This window comes from Seriola dumerili, unplaced genomic scaffold, assembly GCF_002260705.1.
Source record: "Seriola dumerili isolate Sdu_G_001 unplaced genomic scaffold, Sdu_1.0 BDQW01000192.1, whole genome shotgun sequence".
Taxonomy (NCBI): Eukaryota; Metazoa; Chordata; class Actinopteri; order Carangiformes; family Carangidae; genus Seriola; species Seriola dumerili.
The window spans coordinates 1,110,097-1,123,038 of NW_019174447.1; the positions used below are offsets into that span (position 1 = coordinate 1,110,097).

Consider the following 12,942-nt stretch of genomic DNA (forward strand, 5'->3'; position numbering starts at 1 on the left):
ATAAAAAAGCAGCCACCAACACATTAAAATGAAACATAAATAACAGTGTATGTCTGTACACACACCTGCAGTACAGTCTGAAAATCAGCTTGTTTGGTGAAAACAATCAGACTTTATTCCTCTGATGTTCAGTACTGTACAGTGGCTCTGAGAGCTCAACACTTCACTTTAAGAAAGCACATGCTGATAGAGCTCTGCAGGAATGAGTCCTAAAACCAGAAATAACTCTGCATTTTAGCACTTTCCTGTTCCCTGGTCCTGAAGTCTCTGGGTTTCTGGTTCGATGACTAAAATAAGATCTGTGTTTAACACGAGCTCAAGACATTTTCATGTTTAATTCTACAACATAAAATACGTCAGTAAATACCCCTGTCCTGATTTCTTTTGGCTGGTTGCTAAATGAGCCTACAGAGGTTGTCGGGGACGTTAAACGTCATCACGTTGAACATGAAAACTGATCTACTCTGCAGTCCACCTTTACCTTCACAGCCTGGTTGTGTTTATACAAACTGTCATTAACTGTGTCAGAGGAAAGGCTTTTGTACAAGAGGTCAGAGCTGAATCAAACTCCAGCTTTTTACTTCTGGCTTCAAAATCAGTAGTGTTAATTAGTAAAGATGATCCTGCTGAACAAAACCTCTCAGGATCCTAAACTGGTGTTTATATTAATAATCCAAAAGACAATGGAAAAATCTCATTGGCTTTTAGTGGAGGGAACCAGGGTGATGCTAACTTCAGGGTTGGTCATCCCTGCAACACTCTATGAGCACCCATGAATTTGGGGGGTGGAGCTTCTGAAGGAGCACTGAGGGGAGGGGTGTATTTATTTTGCTGTTGAGTTCAAATATCAACAGTCTTTCTCCAGAATTACTGACTCTATCTTTAATAAAAACACTTTTTTTGCCTGTAGCTTCATATTTTGGCAGGATAATGAAGCAGAGTGTTTAATTTCCACTCTATCTCTATTGGTCAACACCCGATACTAAGAAAACTCCAAATTATTCTAAATTGATACATGATAACATGATGCATCTTAAAACATGTCTTTTTAATTATATTGAAAAGTGAATAATAAATTTTTTTTCATGCCATTTGTGTTATTTTCTTAGTTTTTTTTTTTTTAAAACAGAAAGTCAAGTTATTTATTTGCAGGCATCAAATCACTCAATGGCCTTAAATTTGAACCCTACAAATTTTATGATGACGAAGGCCAGACCAGGCTAGGAGCTGGTTTTAAATGTGAGAAGAAGGGGAAAGAGAAGTTCTACTGAATATAAAATTATTGATGTAGGATGGAAAAATATTGTTAGTTTTTCTTTTAACAAGTAATTTCCTAAAGTTTACTTTGTCTTTGATCTGCTTACTACTTGATCTACTTAACTGTGTAGCCTGTAGTTTGATTTGGATGTAAATAAACATTCAGTTGACAGTAGGGCTGCATACTATGTAAAAAATATCATATAGCGATTATTTTTGGCAGATTGCGGTTGTTTTTTTCATTTCATTTTCACTTAAAAAATATAATAATGATGATGTGATTTTTGTCAGTTTTGTACCAAACAAACATGTTCCTTTACATCTGGAGAATATGATTTGTAGGCCAGGGTGTCTCCGTAGCACCACAACACTTATGGTGCTAACAGTGCTCAACAATGTGACACATCTGACCTTTATCAAATAAATGCAGCTCCTGTTATTTGGATATTGCACTTGGCCGTATTGTGATTTCAATTATATTTACTGTACATTGATTGTGCAGCCCTAGTTGACAGTATTACAAAGTCTTCTTTGTTTTGCAGGGGTTGTTGTGTCCCCACCAACGAGACCAAACCTCCACACTGGACATGTTTCAGAGTCTCCACTCCCTGATCAAAACACACTGTATTTACAGTGTGTCAGAGATGTGTGTGTGTGTGTGTGTGGTGTGTGGGGGGGGATACACTCAGGTCATCTCCTGCTGGTTGACACCAACATGAGGCAGGAGTTCAGTGAACTTGCAGCCTGTTTTTGTTTGGATCAGCTGACATGTCCAGTCAGTTACAAGTAAAATGTCCATATTTCACATACATGGGGCAATGTGACCCCCCCCCCCCCCCCCCCCCCCCTCCACCCCCCACCCCCATTATTCCTCCTCCATACCCATCCCCTGTGTAGCATCCAGTGACAGACATATTCCCGTTGGGCTAGCTGCAGTCACACAGGTGAAGCAGTTACCTGTGCCGGGCTGCAGAGCGGAGCTGCTCAGGTTACATAAGAAGCAGACAGAGCTCTGAGCTCAGCTGCTCCAGCTGCCTCATCCTATCTCTTTAAATGAGAGGAGCTGCTCCGCGCTGCGTGTGTGTGAGTGTGTGTGTGTGTGTGTGTTTGGAGGAGAAATTACGAGACAGAGAGGGCCACTCTGTTGTGGAAGAGGACGAGGCGGCAGAAAACACAACAGAGAGGCTGTTCAGCTCGGCTTTGCAGGGCTTTTTCGGAGCAGGTCGTGTACCGGTTCTCCCCCTGAGCTGGACTGATTCTGGTTCTGGACTCGGCCGCTCTTCGTGTATGTATGGGCTCGGCAGGCGCATCTCTCGCCTCCCGATAGGACATAACGGGCAGGGCAGCCTCCTAATAATTATTTATTTCGCCCTCTCTGCGCCGCAACATTGGGAGAAACGTGATCGAGAGGCAGCAGCGGCAGCAGCGCGCTGATCATGGATTAATGTCCGAGTGAATTTTCATCTGAGAGGTAAGAGATGCTGCGAAAAACAGGCCGGGCGCGGAGGCTGTGTCCATGGGTGCAGTGTGTGTGTGTGTGTGCGTGTGTACGTGTGTGTGTTTGTGTGTGTGTGTGTGTGTGTTCGTGTAGCGTGTGTCTGTGCTTGTGATGGATGACGGGGTGTTGGGTTATGGCAGCAGCATCCACACTGCGGCTCCTCCGCTCAGACGAGGCGGAGGAGACTGCGGAGGGAGCGGGGAGATGATGTGGGTGCACGGCGCTGGGTGTTCCGGCTCTTTGTGTGCGCGGTGCGGCCTGTGGGAGACGGCGCTGATCAGCCGCATCGAGCTGCGTATTATTAACAAACACAATGACGCCAGCGTCTGTCAGTGACGCAACCTCTTCCCTTCTCATCTGTGCAGCAGCAGCAGCAGCAGCAGCAGAAAAGTGGTTCTCTCCTTCACACGGTTCTTCTCAGAGGTTGTGTTCTGTCCTGGTTCCACCCTGATGCTCTGTCAGCTGTTCTCAGTCTCTGTAGCCTCTAACGTTAATGACTGTATGGACTCAGACCCATTTTTATTAAGCGGCGCTGAGGCTGAAAAATCATCAGTGTGTTTGAAACTTTTAGATTCCCTGCAGAACAGAAAAGCTGTGGATATGATCAGTGTTTGGTTGCAAAGCATGGGGTTTTTTTTTTTTGGGTGGGGGGTAGCTACACTTCCCATAATGCAACTAGTCTGGAAACTGAGATAACCCTGACGACATCACTATGACATCAACACACTTGACAAAGCTTCTTCATGAGGGAGGTAGATCCAAGATGGCAACCGATATCTATAGGCTGTGTAAGTAGGAGATGGAAAGTGGTCATTAGACCAAGTGTTATTGGCACTGTTAGTGTTTGGAGATAAATAATAACCATGTGAGCAAACAGACTTTGCAAAGCAAACTTTCTCCATGAGGCTGACACATGCATTTAGCTTAGCATAGCTAACCAACTGTCAACTCACCTAAAAACCAAAGACACTGTTGCCTGTTGCATCAACTAAGAGCCGAAGACGGTTCCCTGCAGTGACTCCAGAGATCCAGAGGAAACGGTTGATGCCGATATTGAGAAAGTAGTTCACCTCCTTTAAACAAAACATTTCCAATACCACGGAAGCCATCGCCTCAGTGTGTGTGAAGAGCTGTGGTGATTTCAGTGAGACTAAATGAGAAAAGTGTGAAAAGGATCCCAGAGCATCAGAGAGGTGATGTTGCTGAGCACTACAGCAGAGGATGGACTGTACCTCAGTGTGGGGAAGGCAGTGCTGCATGTTGCTACTGTGCATAGAGCAGGTGTAAGCTGGACCAGGTGCTGTCCAGTTATCAGATATCTTGACAGGGAGAAGGTGACAGAGGGACTTTTTTCAAGCTCTAACAAACCGTGCCCTACGTTAAGTTTATGTTATATTAATGTAAACAGTTCTCGTCTTGTGATGTAGAAATTTTCCCAACATAGCAAAACCAATTATACCCAAGCATGAACTCCCTCCCTCCCTCCCTCCCTAGCAGAGATAAACAGGAGAAGACGATGGCACAAAGAGACCATCAAATACTTAATATGTAGTGGGGAAGTCCAGAGTTCAACAACAAACAAAAATGTAGTAAGTTACAATATATAACATCCCTGTCACATATTGCACAGAGGGCATGGTCAGAAGAAAAAAGTTATGTAAAGATGATGTGCATGGAGTTTCAACACCATTAGGCATAAGGCGAATTTGACAGCAGGTAAGTCTGTTGTGTTTACAGGACCTGAGCCCTGGTTCACCACCAAATACTGGGTCCCAGTTAAAGGCAGGTGATGTCCTTGAGCTACGAGGCCGCACGTGAACATCAAGTTATGGTGAGATAAGACACACAACCCTGTTCAATCCCCCATGCTACAACAACAACAGGAATCCTACAATTAGTGCATGGGGCCCTAAAATAAATTAATAAATATAAACAGACAGACAAAAAATAAAGTAATAAATATATGTGCAGTGAAAAACGCATGTGTACCAAGCAGTCTTTACATAGTTCAGTAAAGGTGTCCATATTTACCCAAAGTACCTCTGTGAACCCGTCAGAGAAAATCTAATCTTCTCTAGCTTATTGTGATATAACACATACGAGAAAATAATTTTTACAAGAAACATATTTATGCAATAGTGATGAAAATGTTTGGAGATGTCAGTTGGGGATCAAGTTCATTTTCCTCATGGCCCACATGATTGAGCTGGAGCTTGTGTGCTCTCAAACTGATTTAGAGTATGAGGTTTCAGGGGGAGGATGCTGGATCGTCTTGTTTTTAAATGTGAACAATCGTCAATTTGCGTCTCGTGTTTTTGGACCTAGCTCCAGATGACCAGAAGCATCGCAGGCGTCCATGATTCATATTTTACTCAGGTTTGGTTTTAAACCCACCTCAGCACTGTTTGCTGTCAGACACCTGGAGATTTATGAGTCTTGAATCCGACACATGGACGAACTCCGCAGTTGAGGATTAATGGTTGATGGCATTTGATTTAAAATTGTTGTATTCTGTTGACCACAAAATTATTTCAACCAGGAGAGACTAATAAATGAACAAAAGAATACGAGAAATTTGAAGTAAAATGGAACTTATTGTGAACAGAGGGAATAGAATTTGGCACTTAGACCCTGGCAGGATGTGGATCACCATGGAAAGCAGTCCATATGTTTAAGGTCCTTCCAATTAGATGAGACTTCACTCGGAGCCCAGACACCAGCGGTAGTGGTAATGAGCAATGGAGGTATGGGAATGTCTTCATGAAAAGGAAACTTCTGATTGGATGGTTTGATTGGAGATGGTCAGGCAACCGAGATGAGGTGGTGAAGGGGTGGAGGTGGGTGCTGAATGACAGCAGAGAGAGAGACACTTTTAAAGTTTGACAGCTTACAAGTGATTGGCTGAAGGCCAGTGTGTCAGGTTGTGATTGGATGAAGACGAGAATGAGCTGGTGGAGCTTAGAGAGAGCTGGAAACGGTTCTTTTGACTTACAGAGTGAGGAGATAATCTTCCTGACTGAACTTCCACTAAGCTTCATTAGGCTTTGCTTTAAAGGTTCCAGAGAATAAGACCAGGTCAGAACCCAGTATGTGACCGGACTGTGTGTGGTCAACGTATGAAATCGAGGATGTAGTTGAAAACTGTCGTGGAGCCACTGTTTACAACTATTTATAGTGAAAATTAGCTAAAGTTGCTGCAAAAGTCGCTAAATGTTGGTAGATGATGTAATATGCTAATTAGCATATTCACAATGTCATTGTGTCATATCTGCATTTAGCTGAATTCACAATAAAGCTGTTCTAACTGACATGTTTTTCTGTTTTGGTTGTCAGACAACAGCAGTGACTGAAATGTGACCCATTAACACTTTTGAAAGAGCCAATAGCAAAGTCTTTGGAGCGTATTTAAAGATCCTCCAGGCATGTTTTAAACTCTCTAAAAATCCTCTGCTATGATTCATATTTTTAACTTGGTTTTCACACATTAAATCCGGTCTGAAGCTCATCTCCTCTTACTTCCTGATTGAGAAATGTGGATCAGGCCTTGAGCCCCGCCCACCACCTGCTGTCTCCAGGTGGACAGGTGAAAGAGCAGAGAGTATCAAGATGGTTAGAGGAGGAAACATCAGAGAGACTCAGCCACATGTTTGAGCCTCAGTCAGACCCAGACTCAGATGAGGAGTCTGAGACCAGAACCAGAGACTAGCAGACGGATCAGAACGGTTAGTGTAGTTAGCATCTTTTATCTGTTTATGTTGTTTGTTAGCTTGTAACTGGCAGTGGCTGACACAGTGTTAGTTGTTGTGCTAATGCTAACTCTCTCTCTCTGTACTGACAAGGTTTCAGGTTGATTTAGCCCCGCCCCCCGTCCCCACAAGTTGACAGGATTGGTTCCTTAGGTTTGTGATGTATGCAACCCTGGCTGTCTGAATCTGTGTTTATGAGACTGTCATTGGTTCACTGCAGGTCAAGGTGGAAACACTCAGTCATGGTGCTGATGATTATTTCACTCATCATATGTCTGTATTATATAAAAACATCATATGGATGTTAACAAGGTTAAATACTTGGTTTTCATCAGAGGGTCTTCAAAGATCCCTTATTGCACATGGATAAAGCAGACGGTCCATAGTTCATCTGTGCAGCAGCTTATTACCACCCATTGCTAGGTGTTTTTTCAGGCGACCTCTAGTGGTCATAATCTTCATGATGGGAGCAAAGGAGGAAGTCAGGTGATGTAGTATAAAGAGAGATAAAGTTCAAGTTAGGAAGAGGCTGGGTCAACAAAAATCAAGACTTTCACACAGGAGACCAGTGTTGGTTTTATTCTTGACCGTTCCACAACCTTAACCACATAGTTATAACCATGACGACGAAGGTCTCAAACCTTAACAAAGAATTAATTTTAACCCAAACTATAATCTTTTCCTAAACCTCACCAAACCGGCATTGTTCCATGACGGGTACTATTTCACGAGACACTCTTACAGGTCCTATCATGATTTAGGGACAAACAGCCTATGTGGTCATTCAGGACTTCATGAAACAAGCTGCAACTTTATGTCTGTACTGTTAAAACTACTAGATCTAAACTGCTTTATAAATGTGGATGCTAAAAACCATAGCGACCAGCTGTGAAACAGTGCAGCAGGATCCTGCGTGTTAGAACACAGCTCAATAAACCTTCAGTGTGTTAGAGGCAAAAGGTGAAGGTGTGTGAAGATTAGCATATCCTATTTACTTTCACTTATTGTTATTGATACAATCTGTTAGGAGTATAATGATTTCTTACCACCATAATAAAGAAGTGCTGAGTTTAGAGAGGAGGAGGCTTAAAAGCACCTTTAAGATAAATGTTTAAGATTATAGAATTTTATACCCCATATTTAGAGGATTAGGTGTTTTTTAAAATTTAATTATATTTTCATTTCTTTATTTGCACAATTAAACAAAATACACAGAGAATATCAAGTATAAATAATATACAGTGCAGGGAGAGGCAGAAAACCCAAATGGGCTTATTTGAAGCTTCTGCCTAATTAATGTTATTATTGAACAATATTAAAGAACACAAGAATTAACAATAGAAGATAATATGACTACCTAAAGGTGATAGCAAACTAATACAAGCAAAAATACTATAGTAAAAACAACAATAATATCCAAATAAAAACAAGAAAATATGAAGTGAGTTTCTAATGGGGTACATCCAAATCATTTCTAAAAGGTTTTATCATCTTGAAAACATAAAACATAGACATTTGAAAATGTTAAATAATAATATCTGTAGATCCTGTATCACTGAGTCGTGGTCTGTTTTTGCTCCTCATCAACTATGTTTTATTTACAGGAATTCATTTTCAATAAAACCAGGAATTTTGTTCTAATTTAGATGAAAAATATTGTATGTAATACAATACGTGGTTAATGTAAAATTAACCACGTATGTTTTATAACTCACAGTTTCTTTGATTGTTTACTTTTACTGTTAATATTAACATATATTTATTTACCACATATAAATCTATATGATGGTTAGATACACATTTTCACCATATACAGTATCTATCGAAAAATCTCTGTTTGTTGATGTTGTTCAGTTAAGAAGAACTGTAGGTTAACTAGTGCTCATCATGACTGGTGCAGTGAATTACAGTTAAAGTATCTTTAAAGTTGAAAACACCACCCCACCCCCACTGCATGAAACTACAATATGTATCTAGCGGTGTAAACACTGAGACTCTGCTGAGTAAAATACTGAACATGATGTGGCTGAACTGCCATTTGTCTGGTGACTGTTTTATATTTAATAATGTTCATGTGTGAGAAACAGGAAGTGATCATATGTTTTCCTCAGAGCTGGAATTGTGCATGTGTGGACTGTGGTGTCACAAAAACTAATGGCAGTGTTTTAGTCGAGTCACTAAACCCCAAGTCTGTGCCAAGTCTCGAGTCCCCAGTGTCCTCAAGTGAACAAGATTGAGTCTGAGCAGGGTTTGAATTATGGGGGGGGGGGGATTGGGGTCTGACCCCCCTGATTAAGACTTAGACCCCCCCAAAAAGAAGTAACAAACAACAGTTAAGGGGGGTTGAAACATTTATATATTCTACCTGCCTGTAATTGTAAATATTACAATATATTTACCATATTCATGTCTATCTGAGCTACTGCTTTAGTTTATTAGCTCGGTTATTATGTCATTTTAATAGTATTTTGTGTGGCTGTGGTGTTTTGGTTCGTCTTTGACCTTTTTGGCTGAACCACAAAAGCAGGTTGGCAAATGGCACAATGGCAAATGTCACTGACTGACTGAGTGATCATATTTCCACCATTGGTCAGCCATATGCCATGTGAGAGGAAATATTGTACTTTCTACTCCACTACAGTTATTTGAGAGCTTTAGATAAACAAGCAAGATACTGTAAGGACTGTAACATCTCGGTTCACTGAAGCACGTGTCTGCGCTGTACTGGGTTCTCTTTCACCCTGGAGAAAAAGTTGACCCCCCCGATTGTCACTGTATAATTCAGTCCAAGTCCAAGTCACCAAAAGAGAGTCCAAGTCCAGTCCCCATGAGTCTGAGTCCCTGTCCAAGTCATCACGGTTGAGTCTGAGTCAAGTTCCAAAATGGGCTCCAGTGCTCTGCTCTGACACAAAGAGCTGTCGCACAAATTTGTGCTGGACTTGCGCCCGAGTCCTGGACTGGAGTGCTACTACACTGGTGGACGGTATCTGCTAGCAAAATAAATAAGGAATGAGTGGCAGCAGAGATCTGCTTTCATCTCTTAGTCTTTCTGTCAACAAGCTGACACAAGGTACTGGTCCAGGATTCATAAAGCTTCAGTGTTGTGTTTTCAGTGAGTCTTGGTTGAAGGCCTCAGTACTGAACTGATGATTGATTCTGGTGCCAGAGGTAAAAAAAATACACGTGATAAATGTTAAGTTTCATTGGTAAAAACCAATTCCTCACTCAGATCATATTGATTGAAACACCCGTTTCAGGGGCCACATCCTTCAGGGGGCATGGTCTACAAAGGTTTGGCCCTTCTTAGCCATCGTAGATCCTCTACTGAGGACTTTTGCTTTGTCTCATCAGCTGTTCCCGCCCTTACTGTTGCCTAGCAACCTTGAGAACACAGAACTTTTTTTTCACAAAAACTTGAGGTTTTAAGGCCCGTGGTTTTAACAGTTGAACTGAGCTGAAACCCAATACTTACATTTAACATTGTAATCCTCAGGCTCTCTGTCAGTGTTGCTGCCATATTATTTTCATTACCAGCGTGCAATGAATCTTGGGATAGGTTGGGCAAAAGTGGATCTTGCATGGTCCAGGAAAGAAGGACGCATTTGAAGGAGCCTTTGAAATGGGACAGTCTTGCCGCAGTGATGCAATCTTCAAACGCAGCCTCTGTAGGATGAGACCCCTGAATTGGGACTCAGCTAATAAATCAGTTAGCCTGGTTAACATGGCTGAGGTGAGAAGGACTCTGTGTATTCATGCTTAATATCAGGGAAAGGAAGAAACCAGACTTTCCTGCCTCATCTTGAATTGGGGGGGGGGGGGCTGATTTGAGATTTGAGTTGATTCATATCTTTTACAGTTGAAAGGTGTTTATGGAAAGGTTCTGGTTCACTAGCACAAATAACAACACTGCTGGTTTGAATGTTGATGATGAAGCAGATCAATAAGTAACATATGAAGTGAAATCAAATTAGAAGTTAAGTGAGGGGCTTCATTATAGGTGAGCATAGGTGAGCTGAAGCCTGCAGACAGAGCAGATTCCCAGCTTCCTTGGGTCCAGACGCTGAACTTTAAACTGCTCCAGATGGTCAGGTCACAACCTTACATCTTCTCTGCAGATCCTCTCAGACTCTGTCAGGGTGGATGGAGACATCAGTGGACAGACGTTTTCAAGTCCCTCCAGATGTTGGATTAGGTTCAAGTCAGGATTCTGACTAAGCCACTTAAGGATATTCACAGAGTTGTCCCTAATGCCGGCCTCACACCAAACGACTTTTCAAGTGATCTCACTGTCACACACTAATTTCCAATGTCAGAATAAAATGATGAGCGTTGTTGAGTTGTGGCGCATTCCCATCATCTTGATAGTCTGAGCTGTTTTAAGTCAGTTTTTATTTCATCTTGACATTTGAAAGTAGGTTCATGATTGGAAATACTCTCAAAAGAATTTAGTCTTGTAAAAAGTCTTTACAGAATCTTATAGTGTGAGACTAAAAAGGGCGTCAGACTGTTAAAAGTTATAGTCTTATAGTATATGGTGGATAGCCATTCCTTTGTTAGGGTCATTGTCCTGATGGAAGGTGAACCTTCAGCCCAGTCTGAGGTCCTGAGCTCTTGACCAGGTTTTTATTCGGGATTTCTGTGTTTAAAACCCTACGTAGACATCAGACCCACAGACATTGTCTTGCTCACATGCTCTAAAACATTATCCTTTTAAGTGGCAGAGACACTGAGTGAACCAGCAGAGCTCTGAAGGTGTTCAGTGGATTGCAGGTTGACTCTCAGGAACTTGAAGGGGTTTCTGCTGGGATGTTTCTGATGGTCTCTGTGGAGTTATCAGTGTCTGTACTGGTCTCATATTAGAGCAGGACTCTCACCATCACTGTTTGTACCCGTTGGTCAAACATTTTACTCAGTAACGTTCAGGTAAACAGGTGAACTTATTCTTTGTATTAGAGCCCGACATTTATCGGTTGGCTGATATTGACCTATAACTGATATATCAGTATCGGCACATATATTCTCTGATATGCACTGATATGAATACTTTTATTAAGAAGTAATAATGCAGTGGAAATGCTCAGGTCAAGTCAAGTTATATAGGCAGCATTTTATGTATATTTGATCCTTTGTTTTCATTCAAGTTAAATATATATATACATATTTGTTCTTATGTTTTTAATTTTTTTATTTGTTGTTATTTACTTTTATGGTTATTTTATTTAATTCCCAGTGAAGTTTACCGTTTCAGTGTACTGATGTCATTTTGGACAATAACGTTAATTGTTAAACTGTAAAATATCCTGCTTTAATTACATATCTTTTTTAACAAGTGTTTATACATATATATTGGCCGATATATCGATATCTGCATTTTTTTTACTCGCTAATATCGGTATCCCAAAAATCCAATGTTGGTCATGCTCTATGGTATGGTTGTATTAACAACAACAGCAGCATCTGTCATGATCTGCTGTTTGAGAAGATTCCTGTAGTGGGAGTTTAACAGGGTACTGGTGTATGGTGAGACAGTAAGAGCATGGCAGAGCAGCACACTTATAAAGTGGACCAGTGATCACACAGTCTGCAGATACAGTTGTAATAAATGGTTAAGACAGTTTTGTCTTCAGACTTTAGAGTCTGACAATTTACAGTGACTCAAAACAGCTGATCATCATCAGATGAAGAAATGATTACACTGAGCTTCAAATCATCTGATCAATATCAACAGAAAGTAACAGAGAACAGAGTCTGTGTTGGTTTGAAAATGCCTCCTCTTCATCATCGCTTCATGCTGTTCACTATGAAACTGAAATCTCTCTCCCTGATTTCTGTCTAGCTGCAGTGTGTGTGTGTGTGTGTGTGTGTGTGTGTGTTGGTGAGTTAACAGCACTCAGGCCTTAAAAAGCATTGTTTCATATGAACTCTGCAGTGGTGATGGGTAATTCCTTCTGAGCATGTGCAGGTGACGGAGCAGCAGCTCTTTACTGTGTTAACATCGGTCCTGTTTGTTCCTCTATGTGATGACAGATACTGAATGTGGTTTGACTCAGGGGGCGGAGCTAAGGTTTAGCTCATAGCATTCATTACCTCACATATTCCAGTTTTACACACATTTTTCATTTTACAACACATATTTTTCCCTACGCTTACTCCTGCCGTCCACACTACTCCGAAGTTATCGAGTTTCAGACACGCTGCTGACCCTGTTTTAGTTTGAAAACTCTGGGGTTGTGTTGTAGTCTGGATGAACAGAAACTTTGGAAACAATGACATAGACACCCATAGTCTCTCTCTCTTATCAGCCTCGACTGGTGACTTCAACATGAATTACAGTGTTACTGACTTTGTTGTCTTTGTTTGTCTTTGCTAGCAGCTGTTGTTCAGTTAAATTCTGTATTTAAATGCTACAGCTGTCTTTGCCGTTCCTTGTTCATTGTATTT

At 41.3% G+C, this 12,942-nt stretch overlaps 1 protein-coding gene across 1 annotated transcript in view; it reads left to right on the top strand.

Annotated features, from left to right (window-relative positions):
* The first annotated feature begins 2,420 nt into the window (after window positions 1–2,420).
* Window positions 2,421–12,942, top strand: part of fbxl16 (F-box and leucine rich repeat protein 16) — a 38,893-nt gene continuing 28,371 nt past the window's right edge. Inside the window, exon 1 of the mRNA XM_022753712.1 lies at window positions 2,421–2,728. The gene's annotated coding sequence lies outside the window, so the exon portion shown is untranslated. The remainder of the gene's footprint in view (window positions 2,729–12,942) is intronic.